At 42.9% G+C, this 17,169-nt stretch overlaps 1 protein-coding gene across 9 annotated transcripts in view; it reads right to left on the bottom strand.

The window, feature by feature from the left end:
* The window catches only part of ST6GAL1 (ST6 beta-galactoside alpha-2,6-sialyltransferase 1), a 120,608-nt gene that overhangs the window by 84,638 nt on the left and 18,801 nt on the right, over positions 1-17,169 (bottom strand). For 5 of the 9 annotated variants that reach the window (XM_043492751.1, XM_043492748.1, XM_038416655.2 and 2 more), the window contains exon 2: positions 17,041-17,160. The exons of 3 other annotated variants lie outside the window; for them this stretch is intronic. The gene's annotated coding sequence lies outside the window, so the exon portion shown is untranslated. Of the gene's footprint in view, positions 1-11,553; positions 11,631-17,040; positions 17,161-17,169 lie in introns of those variants that run through there. One more of the 9 variants, XM_038416656.2, reaches the window with a different exon arrangement.

The following is a 17,169-nucleotide window of genomic DNA, read 5'->3' on the forward strand; positions in this document are numbered from 1 at the left end:
AGAAGTGGGGTTTTTTACCTACAAAAGCTTATGCCCAAATAAATCTGTTAGTCTTTAAGGTGCCACCGGACTCCTCTTTGTTTTTGTGGAGACAGACTAACACGGCTACCCCTCTGATACTTACTCTTTTTTGTTACTGGTGTTACAATAAATTAGTAATCAGTTAATTAGTGCTTTAAAACATTTGGCCATTTTAGACATTATTTGACCAATATCTAACCGATTATTTTTGCTTTGATCAAGTGTCCAACAGCTGTATTTTCTGCTGCCAAGTGGGGACTCAAGGATGCTTTTTTGGTTTGACCATTACAGATATGATGGCAGGGGTTGGGAACAACATCTTATCACATCTATTTCCTGTCAGCTCAGAGTACTCTCAGTGGTAGGAGAGGTAGGAAAGGGCAGCTTAAAATAAAAGTTAATAAAAAGGGGGGGGGAAAGAAGGAGAAATGTTATTGTGGCTTTTCACAATGCTGCTAGTTAAAATAATCCAAGATCTCAGGTGAAACTCACCCCTCCAAAAAACTCAGACTAAGAACAAAATAATGAAGAATGCAGCCATTCTTCAGACAGCCAGAGAGCTCATGCAAGAGGGATGGCCCTGAGAATGGAATGCTGCTACAGTGCTGAAGCTATTAACTCCTCCGATATGGCAGGGCTGGAGCTCTAATGCATTCACAAGCCATGCTGGAAAATCCCAGTTAGTAGCATCAAGGGATTAAAAGCACATGAAGAAGATTTCCTGCTTGTGGCTCTATTCACAGAAGACTTTATGGTTCCCCTAGTAAGTGCTCCTTTATGTGATCTAAACTGGGTGGGGAGGATGGAATAGTGAAGAAACACATGTATATAGATTAGATTCCTTTTAGTCTGCATTTAACATAAATTAATTAACCAAACCAAAGAAGCAGACACTTGCCTGATGGTACAAGCTGGAAAACAAGTGGAGAGGTTTGAGCAACATTCCACAACATGGACAACATTCCACATCTGGTTCCCCCCACAACCACTTGTGTGATCTTCCCTTTATACGTGACTGCAAAGCGAACTAAGTATAGTGTATTGGATAACATAGCATAACATATACTGTTGTAATAAGTAATGTATATTATATACACTATTCATTACAGTATATTCCGGGGTGGCAAGCCACATGCAGCTCCTTTAGCGTTAAAGTGGGCTCGCAGAGTCCCCACCATGTCCAGTCTCCACCTATCAAACGGGGGTGGGGGGGGCTCAGGACCTCTGCCATGCAGCAGGGAGGAGGAGTCTCTAAGCTTCTGCCCAGTGGGGGGTGGAATGTCTCGGAACGTCTGCCCAGCAGGAGCAGGGCTGAAGCCCTGGTCCCTGCCAGGTGTGTCCCAGCTCTCGAACTTCTGAAGATTGTCATATGGAGCTCAGATGGTCAGTAAGATTGGCCACCCCCGCTATATACAAAGAGAAACCCCAAAACACTCTGATTTTTGGCCATCTAATTTAAAAATTGCTAAAAATAAACCCTGAAAAACATGAGCTAAAACAAAAAGCTACAATGTGTTTAAATCCATTTAAACTCTGTGCAGTCTGAGGCGCAGCCCTGGCAAAGAATTATTGACAAGCACTGGCAGGAGACGTCTGCACTGCCCAGCAACAGATTCGGACTGGTCTGAAGAGAAAGGGGGGAGAAAATTCCCAAGGGAAGAAAATGAACATGTAGGCTAGGAACCTGAAATGCATGCGGGAGATGAGTGAGGAAGCCAAGGAAGCTCCTGTGAAGGATCCTCACAGTGCTAAACCAGCAATGAGGGCCACACCACTTCCTAAGGGGACAGGGAACCGCCAGGCCTGATTCTCTGTTGCCCTGTTCAGTCATTTATACTCATGCAAAGCCAGTGCAAAATGCCACCACACCAGAATGATAGTGTCTTGCACTCACTCTGCACTGGTGCAAATGAACGCACAAGACACGTGGCAACAGAGAACCTGTGGCTCCTCCTCCCCAGCAGACAGCAATGTGTGCATCATTGAGGCTGTGTTATGCTAGTCTCGAACAGTGCTGCAAAGTCTCAGAGGGGTGCGTCAAAGAGACAGAAAGGATCTCTGCAGCACTCCCTTGAGTTCAGAACCCATCCCTAAAAAAGGCTGGGGTTCTCTATAGCATGTAGAGACATCAGGAAAATTCCCCACTAGCAGAAGCCTGGGGAAATTCACTTGACTTAAGTGGAGTTGCATCATTTCACTCGACTGCTGAGTTCTGTCTGCCCTTATGATCAGCTTTCTGAGACTTTTCAAAATAAATTATGCTCTATTAATTCAAGTTGTGTTAAAGGAATTAGCACCAGATCGGCCACTTTCTGCCCAGTCCCTTCCAGATTTTCTGATTTACCCCATATACATCTCCATAAGGAAAGGCTCCAGATTTACTCTCAAAAGACATACCATAGCCTGTTTAAAAAACAAACTTATTTAGTCATATCTCTCTTCCTTGGCCTCACCAGGCACCAGTTTCACATCTGAGACATTAACCAACCTATCCCAGAGAATAACATACCATTTTCCTGGAGAGAAAGCATTCAACAGTGAAGTAGTTCTCATACAGCAGCATGTCACAGCTCAGCCTACCCTACTGTTGCCCTGAAGGTCTTTGGCAGCACCAGCAGAGAGGAGGAACCACTGAAATCTTTTCCAGATGAAGCCAGTTGCAGACTGAATCCTTGCAAACTCAGTCCATTTTATTCTACAGCTGGTCCCAGGGATAAATTGATTCTGTGGATCTCCTTACTCTGCTTTGAGAAGGAGAGAAGGAAAGGGGGAGAACACAAAGGAAATGAAAATAGAATGAAATAAGAGAAAAAGACAGAGGGACAAAGAATAAATGGGGGGAAGGGCAGAAAGGACACACTTCTGGTTGGAACATTGACATGCCACATGTCTTCTCAAAGAGGATTGTGAAAACAAAAGTTTGTAAGTGGGCTACCAAGAGTGAAGTATGAGTTGCACAATGCATTACCCTAGAACAAATCAATGTGTGCATCCTTCTTAGAGATTTACTATCTTCTACTTACATAGCTCATCTCATCCTGAAAGAAATTATTTCATCTGCTTCAGACATGCAATCTCCTCTGGGATGGAATGCCACAGCTGTTCAGTACTATGCAATGGTTTAAGACAGGAAGTGAAGTAGAATATGGTATCCAGTTGAAAGTCTAGTGATTTTTTCCAGCTTTCTGTCAGAATGTAATTAGCTAGCACTCCAGAGCTAATACCATTAACAATGGTACCTCAAGCTTGTCTACACAGAGACTTAGTGCGTGGCAAGCCAAGGTTAAATCTACCCCACACTAATTGACAATGTGAAGCCTCTGACCACCCAATAATAGTTCTGTGGTGTGTTCTTTGACAGAGTTGTAGCTCAAAATGCACTACAGAACTTTTAGTGCATGGTAGCAAGATCCACATGGCCAGTAAGTGTGCGGCAAACTATGCACTGTAGATTCACACCCCATCTTGCCATACGCTAAGTCTCCATATAGACAAGCCCTTAATCTGAGATTATTAGATGCCATCTCCAGCAACACAGCCTCTTGGGTTGGAGGAATGAGCTAACTCTTTTTCTCTTCCCCATAGCAAGAGAGGGAGACAAAGCAGATTCAAATTTAACAGACACTCGCTAGCCAGTCTAATGGAAAAGGTCATGGCCCCAATTCTCCAGTGCTGCTCAAACAAAAAGGCTGGAAGACCACCAGATCCTCCCAGCTGAGAATTTCCTCACTAATGGGAAGTTCCACAAGTGGCATGGGCATGGCATAACAGCCCTCTGCCATCTCTTGAGCACAGATATACCGGGGTGGGCTCAGGAGGGGGACTGGTGGAGTGGGAGGGGCATAGTCAGAGTGCTTTGCATTCTGGCTATTCTGGGCTCAGAAACACCCATGGGTGGGAAGCAAGCATATATTCATAGGCTGCCAGCTGAGGCCAGTATACAGGAGGCACAATGGGTGGTATGAAGCCACCTTTGTCACCCACACCCAGGTGTTTCTCCCGAGAGATACAGCTCAGAATCTTGCCTGGATGGCCCAAGCCCATTCAGGGATAGCATGCTGGAGGAATTCCAACACCCACTCTGCCTAGAACATCATGGTGCCCTTCTCTACATCTTTTTTATCAGTCTCTGGTTAGCAATTGCGAAGAAAAATTTTCAAGCCTTGCACACAGGTGTGTGCCATCTTGAGAGATCTCTCCCCAGGGCAAGCATCCAGCAGCACCAGAAATAACAGCAAACCCTAGCTAGAAAGGCAAGTGACTACCTATGAAGTTAAAATCTTAAATCAGGAGACAAAAACAAAAAACAAAAAAACAATGAAGACTTTCCAAAGTCTAACTAGGACTATTCTGGTTAGCTTGAAAGCTCCTAACCAGCTAGTGCAGCTCTTTGCATCTCCTGGAGGCAGGAAACAGGTGAATGTTATTAAACAAGAAGTCCTTTTACTGCCCTTGTTTTCTTTCCTTTCCCCCTGGCCTGTAGAAGAAGATAACTAACTTGTCTGGGCTGGTGTAGGAGGATGTTAAAGTGGTTCCAATGTTTATCTTATGACATCACCACTGGCCTAGCAGATTATAGGCAACCAATAGACAGGCACCATTTTTTCTACTTAGTTAATGGTGCAGCAAGTTCTAATGCCTGTTGGCTTAGGAAGGCAGATGGTTTACTTTAAACATGGTTCATGTTCAGGCCACTGTTAATAGTTTATTGGGGGGATTATTGATAAGAGAACCAACAGAGGAGGTAATACTCGCAATTTTCATTCCAATCCCCTCCTATTTGTAGAAGATGGAAATTCACTTGCCCCCATGGTTGAGAAAACAATGGAAGGAAAGATAATGATCAAGAGGTTACCCATTTTCTCTAGTGTAGCACAAATATCTGCTCTGACAGGAAAAACCACCACCACCTTGTGGGCTACCCCAGAATTTGACATTCCTGTGTGTACCCCAGAACTTGACAGTACAGCAGTGATCCATTTTGTATGTTCAGCCACTGCCAGCTGAAAACCAAACAGAGTTACACTGCTAGCTATAAAAGATAAGTAAATGGTGTCATCTCCTTGCCCGAGGAAAAGCTCCCCTGGACTGCCTAGGAGCAGTTCAGGGGAGCTTTTCCTCGGGCAAGGAGATGACACCTAAACTCCGCATCAGCTGGATGGAAAGAGGGGCCCTGGAAGCCCAGCTGCTGATCAGTCAAAACCATCTCAGACCATGAGAGCTATCCTCCATGAAGATGAACCATTGGCTATTAGCCAGGATGGGCAGGGATGGTGTCCCTAGCCTGTTTGCCAGAAACTGGGAATGGGCAACAGGGGATGCATCACTTGATGATTACCTGTACTTTCATTCCCTTTGGGGCACCTGGCATTGGCCACTGTCAGAAGACAGGATACTGGGCTAAACGGACCTTTGGTCTGACCCATTCTGGCTGTACTTATGTTAGACTGTGGGTAACTATATCTGGGATGTCCTAAACCTATTGCCTATGTGTGTGTTTGCTTAAACTCTTATTGATAGTAGCTTTAGATAAAAACATGCTTGTTTGTATCAATCGTTTATCAGATGGATGCTCCGTGTTCCCATTGATTTATTCCTGATACCGTCCAGACAGAAACAGTTAAGTTACTAGTGCTTTTGGTTTTAAATCCCTGGATAACATGTGTACTGTTAAAAAACAATATTTTGGTTTCTTAAGTAACTGAATTGTCATCCCAAAATTAAAAACCAAGCTCCCACAATCCTCCTATACATAATCATCAAGCCCAGCAGGTTAGGTTAATTATCATTAAATAGAAAATCATTAAGCATCCCTAGAACAGCAGCACACAATCTGAAAAGGCCCCAGCCCAAAAACAGCAGCAGTGTTACTCAGGCAGCTCTTTCCTTCTGATGCTCGTGGGCTGCCATGGGGGAAAACTAAGAAACTATTAATATAAACAACAAAGCAATTTGAAGCAAAGCATCTGACACCCAAACCTCAACAACAAAGGAAAACTAGCTGCCAGCGATTAAACTAGAACCTTGTCCATATAATCCCAGTGCTGCTGCTACTATAAAATCTGAATGGTTATGGTTGCTACAAAGTAGATACTTGCCTCACACAGCTGGTTAATCTATTGCAAAAAGGAAAAGTAGTACAGTTGCAAGCCAATCATCCTAAACTCTTGTTTACAGTAGTTTACGGTGCATCGGAGGAGGGTCCACAAATCAAAGTGAAGTTAGGTCGGCGATGAAGATGCTGGAAATCCAACCAGAACTTGCATCTTCTTGAAAAGAATCAGACCTTAGCAGAAACAAACATTGAACTCCCTTTATGTTCAAGCTGATCCTCCTTGCACTTGAGAAAGTCATACAAGGGGCGCCAATAAAGGACCAGCCACTCTGCTGTCTTCCAAAATTATGAAGTTGGCAAAGACTCAAAAATCTTTTCATTCCCCTCTTTCAAGTTTTGTCAGGGAACGTTCCACAAAAGCAGAGAAACTGGAGCTTGCTGGGATCCGTATGATCCCTTCAACAGAAACCTTCTTGGGATTCAGCCATCAGCAGCCAGCATAACTGTGCTCATACAAACATCAATTGTATACAAAGGAAAGCCATGATTTACATTTACCTATCTCTGAGGTTCTTCAGTGCCTCCATAACCACAGTATCTGAGCACTTCACAATCTTTTAATGTAATTATCTTCACCACACTCCTGTGATGTAAGATGCATTATTCTCCTCATTTTACAGATGGGAAACTGAGGCACAGAACAATTAACTGACTTGACAAAGGGCACACAGGAAGTCTGTGGTGGAGCAGGGAACTGAAACTGGATCTCCTGAGTCCCAGGCTAGTACCCTAACCACTGGCCCATCTCTCCTTGAACCAAGAATATATTCAACCAGGGCCAATCATGCTTTCTTGGTCACTGGCTACCGCGTGCAAAATCAGGGCTAATCCCCCACATGAACAAGGCCTTACTATCCATAACACCAACAGTATTAGGCTGTGCTTAAGAGCTTGCATCTCCTTTCCCGTGTCGTACATCCAGTGACTAAAAAACACCGGTTTCTCCCTCCCCAGACAATGATGACTTCAGCAATTCTCACTGGAGCACCATCTCTAGCAGTGAGAGCAAGAGGGGAAGTAAGTCCCAGCTGGTCTCAGTCCCTCTTCACCATTGCCACTTCCTTCACCGCTGCATCACGCAGCTCCTCTACTGGGAAATAAACAGCTCCAGTAAGATTACCGGGGTTTATGAGGGAACATCTAGGAAAACAATCCCCGTATCTTGCACTTTTAAAACGATGCTAATGCGAATAGACTATGGCCATATCTACCATAGGAAGAAAAACACACCTGAGAAAGGCTTGGGACATTGGGCTATTCTAAACTTTGTTCTATCTAACAAATCATTTTTTAAAAGGGATCATGTGGTCCTGGCCAGTATTCTGTCTCTAACTAAAACAGGGTCTAACGCTCAGGGCTATCATGGCCAAGATCAGCTTCTACAGTTACTACACCACAAGCATGTTATTTGCATAGGACTCTGGTAGGACTCAGACATACAATATAACAACATTGTATTTGAAAAACAAATTCTGTAATCTACAAAAGCTGGCTGTATCTGAGTAAGATGCTGGGAAACGAAGACATGGGACCGAGTTTTACTCTCCTTTATTTAGTGCAACCAAACTAAAACCCTGGGAGAGAGTGTGTGTAATTTTACACACACCTACATGTACACCTACATGTACACCCATCACCATGGTATCTGAACATCTATTTGAAAAACTGCTAACCACAGGTTTTTCCTTGGGGTTCTCTCAGGCTTGGTCTATTCTAGGAAATTAGGTTAATATAACTATGACGCTCAAGAGTGTGAAAAATCCATACCCCTGAACAATGCAGCTAAACCAACCTAACCCCTGGTATAGATAGCATTACGTTGATGGGATAATTCTTCTGTCGACCTGGCTATCACCTGTCGGGGAGATGGATTAACTCCAGCGACAGGAGAGCCTCTCCTGTCAGCATAGGGAGTGTCTTCACTGAAGCACTGCAACAGTGCCGCTGGAGTGGTTTATGGGTAGACAAGCCCTCAGCTAGAGTATTAAATACATCACTGCACAATAAAATGGTTACAGCACTACTGTAGCATTCCTTCATACTGAAGAATCAGTCCCTGAAAAACAACCTTAATGTCCATGAAGAATTGGTTCAATGCAGCAATGGCTGAAAACTGGCCAGCACAAAAGGGGAAGGAGTAGGTTCTGTGGTACACACCCTGCCTGCCTTTTTTCAAGAAATACTTCACTTTGGGCTTGATTCAAAGCCCACGGAAGTCAACAGAAAGACTCCCAGAGACTTCAGTGGGCTTTGGATGAGGCCGTATGTATTTAAAAGTATGTAACTTGAAAAAGCAGGTAGATCCTTGTGTATTGTTAAATTAATGTAATTATTTAATGGAATTAGCAGAAGTTACCCTGTTCTCTTCGGGTGGCAATTCCGTATCTGCTGGTCCCGCCGAGAACAATCTGTCTTTTCATGCTGGCCAAAACTCTGCCGTATCTTGGGACTCTAATGATACATGTGGGATAAATTCTGCCTTCAGATATACCAGCGAATCCCACCTGACTTGCACTATAGTTTAAGCAACGGTGTGTTTATTACTCAGATGAGGTGATGTAAAGAATGAACCTTTAGTTAGGATAGGCTTTTCAGAGAAGAAACACTATATGGGCTAAACCCTGATCATCCCACTTAATGCAGATGGATCCTGACTAAAGCTCTACCAGTGCCCCCAAAGTCCAACTGGAATCAGAATTTGGCAGTGTCTCCACAGAGCCACCCAACCATAGTTATTCTCCAGAAGGCAGAATCCCAAACTCCACATACACACAGCCATATGTATCAGTGGGGTCCTCATGGAGCAACAGCTGAGGGAATTGGGGCCTGCCTCAAAGTCTCATTTGGGATGTGGGGTCCTAGCATAATGGACAGCAGGGAAGGCAACATAATCGCCCTTTTCCCCACCATGAGGCTTCAGAGCAATCTGCCATGAATAGGGCCCATCGGCCTGAAGAGCCTTCCGCCCCTCATCAAGCCGCTGAAGTGGGAAGACAGCAGCCAAGCCTCTGCAGTCCCACCCTCTAGTGTTTTGATGGTGAAGCTGCACTGGGAACCACCACACAGGTCTGCTGCCCCAGGGCTGTAGGCAGCTAGCACAGACTCTTGTGCAGAGAGGACAGGGGCCAGGATCAGTAAAGAGCTAGCGAGAAGAGTTTTCCTGACTCTACCCCCACTTCCTCCACACACACTTCTTGATTTGTAACCAACTGCGGTGAGTGCCTATTTGCACAACTTGTTCTGAGCCAAGCTTTCTGGCTATAAATTCCTCCTTGTTAAGAAAACTGGGGACAGTTTCAAGCCATCCTTCGCACCAGCAGTAAATGCACAATTTTTTTGACACACCGAGATTTATAATTTGAAAACTGAAGAATAACATTAGTCACTTAGATCGTCAACTCTCTGGGGCAGGGACCGACTTTTAGTTCTCTGTTTGTACAGTGCTTAGCACAATTAATTAAGTTTATCTGCGCAACCTTACAATGGCCCCCTTTTGTGTGCATTATAATACGAACTATAATTACATGGGCATATACAATTTTTTCCACAGGACCCCTGGCACACTCAGCATGCTGGATGGGCCCACATTGGGGATGAATCAAAGCTGTGTAGTGAAGACAACAGTTGTCTGTAGAACCCCTGCTTCATTTTTTGTAGAAGTTGGAAAATGTGTCATGAATGAGGCAAGGGATTGCAGAAAGGGAAAGGATGGTGTCATGGTTAAGGCAGTTGAATGCTGCCCTGGAAAACTAGATTCAACCCTGCCTTGCCGCAGAGTTCCTTCGTGATGCCAGGCAAGTCACTTAAACCAAATTTTTAACTGTGTTCCTCATTTTCTACATGACTGACTTTAGATCCTGAGATCTGATCTGCAGAAGTGCCGAGCACTCACAGCTGCATCTGAAGACAATGGAAGTTGTGCTTTGAACATATAAACTCCTATATAATGCAAAGTACCCTAAAAAATCAGGTCCTAAACATCTCAAACGAATCAGTTAACACTTTTTACCTGCATTTCTCTGTGCCTTGGCTCCTGTCTGCAAAAAGGGATAACATCCCACCCCCTATACTTACCGGGGTGTTGGGAAAATAAATTCATCGGTGTCTGTGAAGCTGTCAGATAGAATAATGATGAGTGCCATAGAAAAGCTCCGGAAGAAATTAATATTTTTGTCTTCAGAGCAAGGTTTGAATAGAGAGTGGTAAATAAGGCCTATGGCCACACAATGAACAATGAGGATAAAAAAGTATTTAAGAGCCGCTCCTTGAGAAAGCACCATCCATTATGTGCCCTGAATGACGGAGGGGTTTTGTGGGAAAAAAATAGCAAGTGATTATGTAATTAAAGAATGTTATAGTGCATATGCACAAGGGGGCCAAAACTAAGGGTGCGCAGGCAATCTGAATTCTGGCATTTCTTAACTTTTGAGTGTTTGATTTTGCAACCTTAATGTTCTTTTAGCAAAGGAGGCATTTGTGAATACTTACAGTATATATTTAAACAGCTCAACTAATAATACACAGCTATGTCCTGCGGACAGGATACCATTACTAGGAGAAGATAAACCTTTACATTTCCTTTTGTGTGTGCACGCAGGCATTTAAATTCTCAGTTTTAACCAGACACTAATACAGTTAAGGTTGTTAAGGTGCTGCCTGCTCTACAAAATGGAACCTTGTTATAGTCAGATCTCCTGATATTGTGGTATTTGTAGTGTAGACTGGGCCTGTCTTTAATCAAGTAAACTCCATGGATTGTGTTCACATTTTATGTATTTTTTTGAAATCCTCCACACAGTTCAGATGTACACCTTCATTACTTCTGGTTGTCTCAACAAAAGACTGCAGGGGAAGGGGTCTGTGGACACCAGGCACTGTAGCAAATAACAAAGCTACAAAAGTCAAGAGCATCAAGGAAACTCTCCCCCCTTCATTACGGCAACTGCTAGGACAGAACAAGAAATGTTCAGACTGCTATAATTCATTCCAGTGCAATCTCTCTCATGTAGCTTATCCTTACACAAAAGATGCTATCAACATCCAAGATATGTATTTTTGCGGAAATTAAACCATTTCAGCAGAATATGATGCAAAAACCTTAGAAATCCAAATGCCATTCTATGAATATGAAAGGACTAAACGGACGCCTTCTTCAAGAGCACCAGTTTTTAGTGAAACAGCAGCGAGCCCTATAGCATTCTACCCTTGTGAAGAACAGCATATGTAACAGTGCTGGATGGCAGCGTATGCAGATAAGACTAACAAACCTAACATGCTTAGGAGAAACTGAAGGGTTCCCTGCTCCCCTTCAAGTGGAAAAGAGGCTTAAAATGAGATTAAAATACAACCAGCATGCTCCACAGTGCACTACAGATAAGTGTTCAATCTGCTGTGACAAGCAAGACAACATTACTTACTGCTAATTCCTTGCTTTGTACCCTGTGGCTCCCCATTCTCTGAACAGAGACATTCAAGTATCATGGCTCCACCTACCAGAATCAAGCAAGCAGAATGTCTGACAGTCAAGCACAGTATATAAGGCCCCGCCCACTGCCTTCTTAGAAAACGTCCAGAGTGATAGGAAGAAAGGAGGATAGAGAAAATATAGGAGGGAGGAAGGCAGATGGGAAGAGAGCAGAATGTGTGATGTGAGGAAAGAATGAGAGAGAGATGACAAAAGGAATTACTGGTGAGTAATTTTCTCTTGTCATACATCCCTCTTCCATCCTATGACCAACTACTGTAGGGATACAAGACAGGCTTCAGCTCAGAGTCCCAGATTCACAGAGAAGGAGAGGAGTACAACTCCCTTCAGTCTGTTTATATATTGTTGTATCACATTAATACAGACATGTAGGAATGGGGGTCCCAAGTACACAGAGCCCAGTATTCTCTAAGTTTGATGCTTAGCCTCTGCATGGGAAAGGACCACTACTTGAGCTGAGAGGAGCCTGAGAGTGTGAGATTCATAGGGACACATGTGGGGCAGGTGGGCCCAAAAGGCTAGGAAGGACTGTACAAATGGAGGGATATTCTTTGAAGAAGGGGACATACTGCCATTGGGCCAAGAAAAAAGGCTCTAGTGGTTGAAGATGCAACCAGAGTACGAAGCCCATACAGGGTGCCCCTAAGGTGGATGATCTAAGCAACTCCTGAAGATAGCTTCAAGATTGTGATGCATACTATTCAAATGCTTTGTAGTCAGTGGGGTATTCTTAAGCTGAAAGCAATCAAACAACTGCCCCAGTATGCTTGTATGCACAAACTGAAGGACTTATCTTAGTTATGCAACCAGATGCTGAGGACAATTGCAATGAAAGATGCACAAACAAGGTTAGATTAAAAAGCCTGTGGTTACTGAAATCCAGTCAATTTAATTTACTGAAGGGATTGTGGAGGCAGGTTCTCCAAGAGTAATCAAAGACATTCTGCATGCAGTTGCACTTTTACCCTTATGGCCAACTTCTGCTTTCAGAATCACATCCATGACTTGTACTAACTTTAACAGAAGCTGCCCAGTTCATATCTGACAAGAGAGTTTGGCCAGAACTACCATCTTAGGGCATCCTGCAAAGAATTATGCACATGCTTACCTTTATGCATATGGGTAAGTCCCACTAAAGACAATGGGATACTCCCGTGTGTAAAGCTAATCATACACATGAGTCTTTGCAGGACCACTCAGGGCCTTTGATAAAAGTTATCATTGCTCACTGTCATCATACAATGTAAAATCCAAGATGCTGTGAAGGAAAAGAAATAGTAAAGCTTGCCATTTATTTTCTATCTGAACAAATTTCAAGATTTCTAAGCATCAAGCATATGATACTTTCTCTATTCATCTATCTAAATGAATGTGGGACTTCATTATCATCGTTATCAGTGTGCCTCACCATCTTTAATGTATTTATTCTCACAACACCCTGTCAGGAAGGTCAGTGATATTATCCTCATTGTACAGATGGAGAGCTGAGGCACAGAGAGGCTAAGCACAGTCACACAGGAAGTCTGTGGTGGAGGTAAGAATTGCACCCAGGTCTCCCAAGTCCCAGGCTAGTGTGCTAACAACTGGACTCAAGGTAAATTAGAGAAATGTGACCCTCAAAAGCACCGGATGCTCACAAGAACTCTGAACTAACAACTGGCCTGTACATTTCACTAGGGCAAGCTTTTTCCCACTGACAGAAAGTTCAGATCATAGCAAGTCACAGTATTTCAGTACTTCCACTTCTGATCCTGGATTGGGTTGGAAAGATTAGAAGTGCCGCAAAATGACTGACCTTCCACTCAGACTCACCCTGACTTTTGAGATCCTGGCTTCTGTGAATGAAGTCCCTGATAAAGCATAAATTCATATAAACTGACTCAATTGATACTTGGCTGTATGAAGCATACTGCTGAGGTTCATAAGTAAAACACTTTTCATTTCATTACCAGAAGTCAAATATCAATCTACATCTTTCAGGCTACCTGAGCAATAGATGCATTGCTCATCCTGACAGAATCTAAGCTATTTATTCTCTAGGGAGGAAGGCGGGGAGACAAAAAAACAAGACAAAAACAGAGCATCAACAGCATGAAGTTTAGGAATTTAAACCCTAAGAGTCAGGAAATTCCAAAGTGAAGGTTCTCACAGTAATCAGCTCATCTGCAGTGACATATTGTCCTGAGCAGTCTATGTAGTCAGCCCCCACTCACCCATGCATCACTCTTAAAGTGGTGTTCTTCAAACACAGCTCTTTCTCCTCCTCTGAGTTGCCATTCCCTCATCTCTCACTACTGCCCCTGCCTTATACACATTCCACAGGCAAAAGGGAGGAGGTTAAATTCATTAAAATTATTCTCTGTAAATAATTTGCTTGGCTCTGGTAACATAGATTTGGCTTCCTTTTCTCTTCCTCCATCCTAGAAACTTGGGCAAAAAAATAATAATAATAATAATAATAACAACATAATGTGAGACACCTTCCTTTTTACCCACAGGAGTGAGGGTGCCAAGAAGAGAGATAATACTGCATTGTGCCAACTGAAAAAGAAATTTCCAGGGAAAATTCTGCCAAAAAGCTATAAGTTAGTGGGAAGTAATTCTGGAGAATGTTAGGTTAATTTTATATGAATACTTTAATTATCAGAGACTCAAAAGTGACTGTTCAGGTTGACAGTGTCTCGTTAAGCAACTTGCCAAAGTCACACAGCAAGTCTGTGGCACAGCCAGGAAAGAATACCAGATCTTCCAAGTCCTGTTTCAGTCCAGTACCTTGACCACCACTTTTGCCTTTCAGTTCAGAAGTCTTGCACCAGATCCAACCAATAGTAATATGTGGTGTGTGGTATTCAGGCTGCTCTTCATTAATGCGTCCTCAGATATATTAAAGGTTAATGATCAGGGATGAAGAATTGCTTCTTTAAAATTAAAAATAGATGCAAAGGTTGTCGAACATTTCGAACAATCCTGCACTATTTACACCAGGCATGGATTTCAAAGTTTAAAGCAGAAATCCCCAAAATGAATCCAACATAAGTATGCAAGACCCATCAAACACCAACCAGGTTTCCTGCTGGGAAAACTAACATCATAAGGAGCCATGCACAGTGTAGGCATTATATAAGTTTCTCCAGACAGCTCAGCCTCTGGCAATGTACCTCAGTTCTGACCTGCAGAACTCCTTGATGTCTATGTCATCCTGAGTCTCTACTGGGGAAAAAAAGAAGTTGCAGGCTAACAAATATAAAATAGGCCCCTGATCCTGCCAATCCTATCCCTGCAGCAAACCCCCACACACACAGCCACATTGATTGCAAGACTCCTTGCAGGCACTAGGAGTAGGTCCACATTTCTTGGTTGCAGGATCAGGTATAAAAAGGAGTGCAAATAGGGGATACCCACCAGTACACAGAACTGGCAAGAGATTTTTTAGCAGGTACGAGGTACCAGAAAGACATAGGGCTAGCCCCCACACTCTGGGGGGGGGCTGTGCTTTGCTCATTAAAGGAGCAGAATGGGCTAGAGAGGGCATTAATTCTTTAAGTGATTTTAACAGTACAATACATATGCTAACAAACTTAAACAAAGCCTTTGTTTAAGTTTGTTAGCATATGTATTGTGCTGTTATGTTGGTCAGGAGTCCTCAAGAGGGAAGGGGTGGAGGGGGGATGGAAGGTGTTTTTTATTCTGTTTCTCCCTATTGGTCTGAAATATCCATGACATCCATACAGCATCACATCAAGTCCAAATCATTAAAGGAATGCCTCTACTTGCACTGACCAGAGGATGTTTGGATTCTAATGTCAGCCCAGTTCTGCAGCCTAACAGGAATCAGGTGTTGTCCCCAGTGTAAACATAGTATTCTTCTTTGCAGCCAAACTAATCTAACATGCATTTTGTTAACTGGAACTGGAGAAGTAAAACAAAGAAAACAAATTCCTTATTTTCCAGTTTTGTGCATGAGAGAACTATAAATTAAGATTATAATGCTGGACACTGACGGCCTTAAACCAGCCACCTCAGGAATCTGCCAAGAACTTTGCTGAAAATATGTTCCTGATCTTAGCAATGGAGCTAAGACTTATCACACATCTGCCCACCTTTATTTGAATGAAGCTCCTTCTGATCTGATAGCTCAGGCATTGTCAATTTCATTCAGAACAATTTATAAACTTGGTAGCTAATCCTGTAAACCCGTAATCATTTGATCAATCCCACTGAAGACAACGGGACTATTTGCATAACTATGGACAACTTTTGTGGACTGGTGAGTGGTTCAGGAGTCTGTTCCTATAAAGGAAGTTGAATCCCCCATTGAAATGCAATGTTTGGGTACAATACCATAAAGCAATTTAGGATACAGTTCTACTTAAAATTTGTCTTTTAATAAATCATACATATGCTGAAATGGCTCCTCACTCAACTCCCATATTCCATATAAACAGACTTAATACTACATATGTGGGGGGAAAGTGAGTAGTTAAGCATGTTGATGTTTGTATATACAAAGGGGGAAATCAGAGGGGACGGGAAGATTGTGGGGGCCCCGGGCTGGATGGAGTCACATGGAAGGTCACGTGGGGAGGTCATGTGCCCCCCCTTGTGGCCCTCCCATGAGTACCATACCAGCAAGAAAGGATTTCTACTCGCACTTCTGGGTATAAAAGATAGTCAAGCATTAACTCATCAACTACCCTGTCAGGAACAAAACAACATCTCTTTTCATTCAAATTATATGGAACTACACTAGCTTCCTCCTGAAAAAGGACAAGGTCCCAAGTTGGGTAACACGAGACTGATCACTTGTGTAAAACCATAAAAAGAAACAACCATAAAACCTTCATCCACTGCACTGGACAACGGAAAGCACAAAACAGGACAGCTCTACATTCAGAACAGAAACCTGATGAGTAAGGGGCTAAATATTTACTCCTTCTGGATAATATATTCCAAAACTCAGAAATGTAAAGCAAATCTGATATGTGCAATGCATTTCTAGAGAACTAATGTCTTGTACGCTATCCAATCAGACTGCTGGGAATTACCTCCATATTCCGTTTAGTGTATAGTAATATATTGTAATAGTTACAAAAGGCAAACATTAAAATACAGTACTGCATATTAAAATTTTATTTACAGCTGCCAGCTACTTTTATTCTTCTGTAGCATGTTAGAGTATAGTTGAGAAATAATAGCTGCTTCACTAATCTGGGGGGAGGGAATTTCAGCCCTGCTGATGAAGGATTTACAACATAAGTGTTAATTTGGGTTAATACTAGGAAAGCTGCCAACTAAACATCAGATATATAGACCTAGTGCTCACCTCAAACCCAGTACCTCAGGCAATAAACTGTTTACCCTCCCTCCCATCTTCACTGCTCCATTGTGTGGGGCAGAGTATGGTGGAATAATGACTCACTTGTTCCCTCCTGACTGGAGACCCTTTCTGTTAAGTGACAGAAGATTACAGACAAGACTGATGTCACCAAAGCATCCACCCAGTTATGAAATCTGTAGATCAGACTCCCTCTCTCTGTTCCTAAGGAGA

This window comes from Dermochelys coriacea, chromosome 9, assembly GCF_009764565.3.
Source record: "Dermochelys coriacea isolate rDerCor1 chromosome 9, rDerCor1.pri.v4, whole genome shotgun sequence".
NCBI lineage: Eukaryota > Metazoa > Chordata > Testudines > Dermochelyidae > Dermochelys > Dermochelys coriacea.